Source organism: Asparagus officinalis, chromosome 4, assembly GCF_001876935.1.
Source record: "Asparagus officinalis chromosome 4, Aspof.V1, whole genome shotgun sequence".
In the NCBI taxonomy this organism is placed as follows: domain Eukaryota; kingdom Viridiplantae; phylum Streptophyta; class Magnoliopsida; order Asparagales; family Asparagaceae; genus Asparagus; species Asparagus officinalis.
The window spans coordinates 134,337,033-134,347,910 of NC_033797.1; the positions used below are offsets into that span (position 1 = coordinate 134,337,033).

The following is a 10,878-nucleotide window of genomic DNA, read 5'->3' on the forward strand; positions in this document are numbered from 1 at the left end:
AACCGGCGGCGAACGCTCGAGCTCGAGGAGATCGACAGATGGAAACCCTAGATCTTGAGGTGAGGGACGAGAACTCAAGAAATAGAAGGAGGAATCTGCGGCGAACACTCGAGCTCGAGGATTTGAACCCGCGGCGAAGATGGGAACCGGCAGCGAACGCTCGAGCTCGAGGAGATCGACAGATGGAAACCCTAGATCTTGAGGTGAGGGACGAGAATCAAGGAGTTGAAGGATCTGCGGCGAACCCTCGAGCTCGAGCTCGAGGATGGGAACCCACGGCGAAGATGGGAAACCGCAGCGAAGTTTCTTTGATCTTGAGGTGAGAAGAATCTGTCGTTTTTTGTGTGTTGAGCCTAGAAGAACGTGAAACAGTGCTTCTCTAAAAATTTGCAGAATGCTGCAGATTTGGGGAAGGCTCTCTATTTTTTCTCCCTCATCCCCATTTTGGGGAATGAGATGGAGAATCTGTTGGACCAAAAAAAAGCTCAAAATTCTCCAAATTTGAGAATACCAAGAAGATGCAGAATCTGTTGGAGATGCTCTAACCAAGAGGAAGGGAACTCTCTTCCCTTCCCTTCTCTCCCTTATCCCTTTAACTTCCCTTAACTCTATTGAAATCCAAACACACCATAAGTAAACTCCCAAACACACCATAAAACTTCCAAACCTTGAGCCTTCCCTCCTCCCTGTCGTCGGCCGCATCCCCCCCTTCATCGACGGCGTCTACGTCCGCAACGGTGCCAATCCCCTGTTCGAACCCGTCGCGGCGCCACCACTTCTTCTACGGCGACGGATGGTCCACTCCGTCATGATCCGCAACGGCCAGGGCCCCTCTCGCACGGGACTAGGTCGCCAACGCCGACCACATCAAGGGTCAAAATTGATTCCTCCGCTTTAGACAAGCTCTCTTCACAATCGAAGAAACCCTCTTCGATCTCTTCCCCCAAAACCCTACCACACACAAACCCTAAATTCCTAACCATTAATTTCTGCAACAATGTCCATTTAGCCATTAATTTCTCTAAAGGAGGTTATGGGAGTTGAGGTATTTGCCCTCATTTTGGTTAATTTTTGTTATTTTTCAATTTAGTGCATTTATTAACGCGATAGCAATGGCTTAATTGAGTTATTCCATTGGATTTTATCTCTTATCTGGCAGTTTACGTTTGAAAAGAAATGTAAGATTAGTTGTCACTGACCTATTTCACTAATCTGTAAATATGCAGGACTGAAATATTGATTTTGTCGATGATGGTTCTTGAATGGATTTGCTTAGAAGTTTCGCTAAACTAAACTATTTTGTAGTTCACCACAGTTCACTTGTAATACCTGTGCTCCTAGTTGTATAGGGAGGTCGTAATTAGTGTTACTGAGGAATGAGAACTTCCCCTTTTTAGATTTACCCGCTATTATTCTGTTGTAGATGGAGTTATATTAGAATATGAATAGTAAAAGTATCATTTCAATATCTCCACATGCTTACCCTGCTGGAAACAACCCTTCTGTAGTTGATAACATAACTCATAATACATTCTTAAAAATAGAGTCTCAGGACATAAAAGCTAATAATCATTACATATGTTGCAGCCTTTTAATGTTGGCAGAGAAGTGATTTCATAGCCATATTGGTTGCTAGTCTGATGTTATCATCACATTATATGCCATTGGTAAAACACAAAGATACCCCTCTTAAAATAGGCTGATCAAACTTGTGTCGCTAGAAGAAAATCCATGACGAAGAGCAACATTCCATATTTTCCCAATTCCTAACATCGTGTCTCCACACTCATGTGCAGCCCATCCCTCTAATGCTATGTATGATTCCAGCAACACGCCATGCACTCGTCATAGCCAGTTCTGTCAAGTAATTAAGACATCAACTAGAATCTTTGTAGTATATATTCACATCATCAAATCAAAAGAGAATTAAATATGGATTTCTTGTACATGCTTCAAGTTTTTGCACAGGTAAATATTTCAGAATCTTCATATGTATCCATAATACGACGGTGCACAATGCGCTCATGTTGAACGTACATATATCTGCAAAGCGGCGAAGTATTAATTCATTATGACAGCTACAATATGCTGAAGCCTTAACTTTAGTTGTACATCTTTTTGGTGGTTAAAATGCATTAGACAAGAATCACATGGCATATAAGAATTAGTGTAGCTTCCATGATCTTGATAATCTCAGACATATATATTATCAGCTAGAGCTGTTCGGTGTAAGTACTGAAAGTATACTACAGTCATCTATTTTTATTACCATGGGAATCTTCAGCCATACTTTTTCTTCGTGCTACGTTTCCATTGTGTTTTACTAATTTATTTCTTTTCAAATAGGTAGTGCCCGGTAAGTCCAATACTACCGATATACAGTCACGAGCACAGAAGAAGAATCTATAGTTCTTAACTATAACTTACCTGAATTCAGTGAACTCTGTAGCTCCATTAACGATGCATGGAAAAAGGCTCAAGATTACCTGAGGGGTGCCATTGCTTAGAAGTGATATATAACCATGTCGGCTTCCTGAGATATTGGACCTCTGAGTACATGGAGCTCATGCATGAAAAATTTTAGTGGTCAAATTACGTTGCTGACCAGGTATGCTCTGCTGCTCACTTTTGTTGGAATGTGATGCGTCAATTATTGCCTTTATGATGATGGTTGCTACCTGGGTGTATTTTTTTTCCAACATGTAGTTAGCCGTAAAGCTTCTTCCATTGTGTTCCACAATTTATTTTCTCAACATGTTATCAAAATCTTATAAGCAAAATATAGAGTCAGCAATGATTCCCTCCAAAAGATATAAGCATGAGCCATAATACAGTCCTGAATCAAAAGAAAAAAAAATCCAGATGCGATATAATATTATCTTTTCCCACTCCTTGATCCTCATAAAACGAAACATCTGAATAACCCCTCTTTAATACAAATTTATAAAGTACAAATCAGCTGAAGCTTTGGATTCCGACGCATAACTTCTTGTTTGATCTCTGTAGGATGAACACTTTGCCATTGTTGCTCTAGAAACAATGGCAGCACAAAAACCTGCTATTGCTTGCAACAGTGGAGGCCCAGTTGAGACGATTATACATGAAACTACAGGATTTCTCTGTGATCCAACTCCATTAGATAGTTTAAACTGGTGGCAGATATTTTCGAGAAGGAGGTGCAGATGAGTCATGCAATTGTACTCATTTTTTATAATGATTTACAATTTTTGTTATTGTACTCATTTTTTTCGATGTTGGCAAATATTAAATTGTATGCTATCTTTTTTCTAATTGTTAGGAGAATTACACTAATACTTGTACTTTCAATAATATACTCGTTTTTTTGTACAGTTTTACAATTTGTATTATTGTTGAGGGGAATTGTGTTGGTGTTTGTGAGTAGATATTGTTGATAATCAAGTGGATTAGTGTGATCGTATAGGAGCAAACATTATTTATCATATATAATTTTTAATAATTACCACATCCTAGACGTAAATTCCGTCTAGGATGCTAAGATATATGCTAGACCGAAATTCCATCTAGGATACTCATCTTAGACGGAATTTCCGTCTCGGATACATCTTAGATAGAATTTCCGTCTAGGATTATTATAGACGGTTGTCTTTTCCATCTAGAAATATTCTAGGCGGTATTTTATTCCGTTTAGGATGATTTTCGTCTAGGATAGTTTTTCTAGACGGAATTTCATCTAGGATGAAGTATTCTTGACGGAAACTTATCGGACCATTCCGTCTAGGATGATCAATTTAGATGAAAATCTGGCTATTCTAGATGGAAAATTCCATCTAGAATGCTTTATTTTTTACAAGCGTTCATCTGTGCTTCTTGTCTGTTCTATAAATACGTGGAACTCTGTATGAATGAATAGGATAAATGAGAACCTACTCGAGCAGATTGCAGTTTGAAGGTTGATGTTTCCGAGCTCCGAGGGGAGTACATCAGTCAAGTAAATATTTAAATTAAGTTGCACTTCAATTCTTTTGCTTAATAACCAAAGTCTTAAGTATCAAAGCATCATTAATTTCATATATATTTCTGTTCCTGGTACTAATCAATCTGTACTTTTGGCCCTTAACTGAGTAGGCTTTGTTTGGTATATGGTTTTTAAGCATACCTGCACAACCGATTTAAGTTACACTGCTGGAAAACAAACTTGAGTAGTTTTAGAGAGACCACATTCAACACATCAGAAGTTGGGATCAAAACAATTAATCCATATTCAGGCCTGGATTTGTACAATAGATGGCCAATTCACAACGCAGATTAAGGGTGAAAAATGCATAGAACAATTAATCCCTAGTCAGGCCTAGATTAGTACGTACAGTAGACGGCTAAATCGCAATGCAGAATAAGGGTGAAAAATACATAGACAAGAGTGAAAATAAATTACATGTACGAGGGTAGAATTTAAACAGTAATGTGTGCAAGCAATAGGACTCAAGACTTATTTACATAGTTCGGTAAAATATATAAGACCATTATCATTATTAGGGATTATGGTGTACACAAACGAGCACCACACATTAATGAGTGCAAGCAATAGGACTCAAGACTTATTTACGTAGTTCGGCCAAACTCGCCTACCTCCTTGATACTTCATTAGGGATGTTCTTTCTCTTCAAAAAACCAATACGAACAATGCAGGTTTTGCAGGGACACGAGTGGTAAACTTTTGCAAATCTCACATCACAAAAGGAAGAACATTGTTCACTCAAGAGCTGCAAGAGACTTCCATCACTTATTATCCACATCAAAGAGCACACTACTAATCTGAAAAATTAGACTACTCACTCCAAACCTCTCTCTAAATTTCACTCTAAATCTCTTCTGTTCTCTGTGACATCTTTTAATCAGTCATACCCCTTTTTATAGGCTTCTTTCTTAGCAATTTTCAAGGGCAAACCAATATGCATAATCGCTATTGACAAACGAGCAACCTTCAAATTTCTTAATGCATGCACTCTTCAAGATTCCGTGTAAACATTATTTGAGAATTTAGTGAGAATCGAACAATCATGACAAAAGGGAACTTATGCTTGTACTAGAACATATAAGAATATAAAAGTAGATTAGTTTTTGGCCTATAAATTTCAAGTTTTACTTACATTTCTTTTTCAGCCTACACGCTTTTAAAATCACTCTTCGATTCAAAATACCGCACCTAAAGTTTTATTGCCATTTATTTTTAAACTCACCCATTTTCCAAAAAGTTTTTTTTGCCTATAAACCCATACCTTTGTTGGGGAATTTTAGTATCCCTGCTTACCACGATATGCGCAACTCAGATACCAACTCACAATCAACAAGATAGAAAATAACTACAATAAAAAAGAAAGAACACCGAGATTTACGTGGTTCAGTCGACCAATTTCGACCTACGTCCACGGGGTAACAATATGAGAAATCCACTATATATCAGGGAGAACTACGTACAAGAGGAACCACTCAACTCTCGTCTCTCAATCTCTCAACCTCACATACATAATCAACTCTCATATTGTCTCCAAAGCCCTCTCCTAGTAATCTTGTGCACGGATAAAGATCACGAAACCCTCTCCCAATGATGTAATATTTTGCACGGATAAAGACTACGAAACACTTGCCTCTCGCATAATATTCTTGAATCAAGCTACGTCATCTACTAACCATACATTACAAGAATATTGGCTCCTACTCTCTTCTACATCTTCTCTCTACTCTATTCTTCTTGATTTTTCCTCCAACAATTGAAGAATATATATAGAAAAATCAAAACCCTGTCTCTAGCCTAACTTTCTAATTAGAATATGATTCAAACTCTAATCATGATAAAACCCAAACTCCTTTGAAGATATATCATCGCTGTCTTGAAACTTTGTCTCTCCCGTTAGAGTCTTCTATTTCTTTCGCACTTCAAATCGAAGCATGCACTCCAACTGGGATGTCCCGTGATCCTCGCTATCATTTGCTTCGCCATAGCTCGTAGAAACAATAGGTGGATGAACAACACCCAAATGCCATCGCTAATAATTATAGCTGGCTGCTAGCAGCAGCATCCCCTTTCACAAGTACTAGCCAGGTAGACAACCGAAGAGTAGGGAGAGGATTCTAACCTCACTTATAAATCTTAGAATATAAACAGCTGAGCAAAATTTTTCGTTCAAGTCCACTAAAGCTAATTAAGACGTAACTTGACTTTTAGGGAGGAACGGCCCAGTTGGGAACCTTTAAATTTATGAACTTTTTAGCCTTTGGCAATAGAATTAACTTGGGTCCAATTTAGGAGTGTTGACAGGCCTATGGAAAACTTTGTAGGCCCAAATACGCCAGAAAAAAGATAATCGTTACGGCTATAGAACTAGAGCAAAACAATTTTTTTTTGGGTGAGAAAATAGGGCATAACAAAGTTTACCCCGATTATCTTTATCGAGTGTACATGATATATATACTTCAGCCATATTTCGTACGTAATTAGAAAACAGAATATTGACAAATCTACCAAGCGTATATTTTTGATAGAAAATTGAGGAGGAACTTGGATAATTAATATAGTTGTAAAATTGACGGATAAATCAGTAAATATGAAGTTTTTAAGTGATAAATGAAAATATTAGGTTTTCTATACTAGTTTAATTAATTTCCTGTGCAATACACAGGGCTTAGCTAAATGTTCCATTAACGAGCATAGGTGTTGCCTGTTTTGTTTCCCGAAAATAGTGGAGACAGTTCCATCCGCCTAAAATAGCAGAAAGTTTCCCATTGCCCTTTTCCATTACAAAAACCTGCGGTTGTTTCTAGGAATTGTTTTTTTTTCCTTTTTAGTGTTTTCATTTACAAGCCTAGGGGCTGTTTGTTTTGTTTCCCGAAAATAGTAGAACCAGTTCTATCCGCCTAAAATAGTAAGAAAGAGTGATTGAATTTGGAAAATAATTAAAGAAGAGGATAAAGAAACACGGAGTCACAATTAATGAATTTTAATGGCTGATAAAACAATCACCGCTTATGAATCTCTCAACTATCAAGTGATCAGTGACAACTATTTAATTTAGCGTATAGTAATGGCTAGATATATTATTACCTTATCCACTAGTGAGAGGGCTTGGAATCAAAATCCATTTCGCAAATAATAAAGAGCAAATAATTAAACCGGCCTGAGAGAGGGGAAGTCGATCTCAATGCTGGTGCTGCTACGAGCTAGCTAATCTCATGGAAACTTTACAAGAATACTGACGATGGCTTTTATTTGAATGTTGAACATCCACCGATTGCACTGCAAGCTTCAATAATAATAACCATTAATAATAATAATAATAATAATAATAATATTTGAGGCTCCAAAGAATTGATCAACATCTAATATTGTGACGAGACAAAATGAGACTCATCCTCTGCGCTTCTCTCCTCCTACTGTACTGTGCTATATATATATACTCAACATTATGTACATCCGGTGTGTTTTCGAGTGCAATGAACCTAGAAACAGTCTGCAAACACTAACTTTTATAATTTAATGGCCTGTTAATTTTCACCAATTCGGTTGAAGTACGTACGAAGCTTTTAGCCATTGGGGGGTGGCAAGTCAGTAAGCTTGTCTTTTTGCATGGGATGCAGTGCTCTGGGTTTCCCTTCGCTTGGTTTTGTCTCGGGCGTTGAGTGAATCCGGGTTCTACGATTAAAACGGGTAAACCGCTCGTGGTTTCGGTACGAAACTTGGGGCTGGAACGGGTCGGGTGGGGTTTGTATCTGAACCCGCTAACAGGCGATCAAATTTTAAAAAAAGAGTGAAAAAATCACACTGAACTTTGGGTTAGTTGCATAATACCTCCGGAACTTTGAAAACTCCACTGTACCCTTTCAACATTGAGGAGCTTCACAGAGGTTTAGGTTAACAAGACCCCTGAACTTTGGGGTTTTTTTTTTTCACATAACATTTCTAAACTTTGTTAATTTATCTCACATAATGCGTCTGAACTTTGTTTATCTCACATAATATTCCTAACTTTGAGCTTTTCTCACCAGTTACTCTACATGTAATTTTGAGAGGAAAAAAGCCCAAAATTAATTTAAGGAAAAGATGTTTTATTATTAAATGACAAATGACATAAATTAGATCCCCCCTACAAAGGACATCTTAACTTTTTACAAATTACGGGTAGGGTTCCGGTAATAAGAGATTAGAGTTGAGCGGAAAGTGAGACACCCCAAAGTTTAGGAGAGTTGTGTGATATAAAAAAGAGTTTCAAATATATTATGCGACTATATATGAACAGGGAATCTCTCCATGTTTCTTTCAATCAAAAAAAAAAAAAAGAAGATCGTGTGACCCTCAACTTAAGTGAAATTAACCCTTTCACAAAACATATGAACTTTTCAAAACTCGGCAATTTATTAACAAAGAAAGAAAAGAAAAAAAAAATCTTCAGTTGTCCTCATGGCTGGCCTATGATTATGGATATAAAAGTAGTTTTTTTTATATATCTTTATACTTCTTGAATGTCCATATAAGTCAACTATGTGAATAAATGGATATATATTAGCAGTTCGCACTCCAGACTTTTGTGAGGACGGTATCAGGGACTAAGTGTAACAACATACTCATGGTGGATATTGATAATACAAAATATGTTAGTATCTACAGCACTCCACTATCATAAATCAAATTATATATGCGCCTTAGGCTCTAACTTGTACGGGTAAACTTAAAAAAAATAAAAAACAATTGTATATTCTAAGATCACTGAATTACGAGCTCCATGCCACTTTTTTGGATGTCCTAGCTTCATATGGTCGTTGCACAAAATTGAATAGGCATGCATCAAAAGAGAATATACATAGGAGTTTCAAGATGATGGTTTTGGTGCAGCATGTCTTTTACATTGAGATTACATGTACATGTGACAAATAATGGATCAAAAGAGCTTCACAAGAATTAGAACAAAGAGGGTGGCATGCAATTAGCAAGTCATGATTTTAAAGATGACGGTTTTGGTGCAGCATGTTTTCTACTTTGAGATTATGTTAGCTCTCAACCAAAACTTGAGATCTAAAAACATATAGTCATGATTAATTCAAAGAGATTAACAAGAATCATAAAGAGCGGAAGCTTATACCTGAATCCATTGCTTGATCTTGAGATGGGTTTTGATCTTCTAACCTTAGGGTTCTCTCTAGCCGAATTTCTCTCTTAGATGGGGGTGAAGAGAATTAGAGAATGTAACCCTAGGTTAGGGACCATAACCCCTTATTTATAGATGTTGTAATTTTGTAATTTAGCCCCTCAATAAATCATAATTACAACCTGGTATCTGCACATATAACCCCATGATTATATTTAAATACCCATTAACCCAACTTAATTGATCACTTTAGTGGGTTATCCTGAAAGATAGCAATACACATTGATTAATCATATGTGCCCACAAATAGATTTATTAAATTAAATCCAACAATCTCCCACTTGGGCACCATATGATTCCTTAAATTGTGTATAACCTTATGAGCTCAAAAAATGCTATCACTGAAAGGGTATTTCCGAACAATCTCGTCCATTGACTATATCAATATAGGATCAAAGCGGCATTCGTCACATTTATCGTGACTCGACCCATCAATGGTCACATATACCAATACAATCAAACGACATAGATCAATCATGGATGTGCAGCATAAAAATTACATGAAATGTGATCAGTACATGTCTATTTTCAACTGGTCCTCCTTAGTGAGGTCAAAACCAAACATAATGTAACAAAGTGTCTTAACTGAATACTTTATTCTGATCAGACAATACAACCAAACATAAAGCACCACAAATACAAACTCCCACTAAAACATAATATCCTCAAATAATACCACACCCATATGAGCAGTATGCTCATGAAAGACCTTAGGTGGCAGTCCCTTAGTAAGAGGATCAGCTATCATGGAGTTTGTCCCAATGTGCTCTATGGATATCTGTCCACTCTGTACCCTTTCTTTCACAACCAGGAACTTAATGTCAATATGTTTTGACTTAGTTGAGCTCCTGTTGTTATTGGAATACATTACTGCAGATTTATTGTCACAATATAACCTTAGTGGTCTTTCAACATTTTCCAAAATGCGCAGTCCCGTGACAAAATTTCGCAGCCATATTCCCTGATTGGATGCCTCATAGCAAGCTACAAATTCTGCTGCCATAGTGGAGGAAGCTACTAGTGTTTGTTTGACACTTTTCCATGATATAGCTCCTCCTGCTAACATATAAATGTAGCCTGATGTAGACTTCCTGCTATCTTGGCATCCAGCAAAATCAGAGTCCGAATACCCAATGACCTCTAATTTCTCTGATTTTCTGTATGTGAGCATGTAATCTTTTGTTTTCTGAAGATACCTCATAACCCTTTTGACTGCTATCCAATGATCCATACCAGGGTTGCTTAAGTATCTGCCTAACATCCCAACAATGTACGCAATATCCGGACGCGTACATACCTGAGCATACATTAGACTTCCTACAGCCGAAGCATAAGGAATCTTCTGCATTTCCTGAATTTCAAGGTTACCTTTAGGGCACTGATTGAGACTAAACTTGTCTCCTTTAGCAACAGGGGTGTCACCTGGTCTGCAATCTTGCATGCCAAACCTTTTAAGTACCTTATCGATATAGCTCTTTTGTGATAATCCAAGAATACCCCGAGAGCGATCTCGATGTATCTGGATCCCTAATATAAAAGAGGCGTCCCCAAGATCTTTCATCTCAAAATTCTTTGATAGAAATCTCTTGGTTTCGTGCAACATGCCTATATCATTAGTGGCAAGCAAGATGTCATCGACATACAGAACCAGAAAAATATACTTACTCCCACTGAACTTGTGATATACACAGTCATCAAC

At 37.4% G+C, this 10,878-nt stretch overlaps 1 long non-coding RNA gene across 1 annotated transcript; it reads left to right on the plus strand.

Annotated features, from left to right (window-relative positions):
- LOC109839327 lies at positions 836 to 3,359 on the plus strand. Its single transcript, XR_002246625.1, has 3 exons — positions 836 to 1,045; positions 2,347 to 2,608; positions 3,007 to 3,359. It is a non-coding gene; the product is annotated as an uncharacterized LOC109839327 (long non-coding RNA).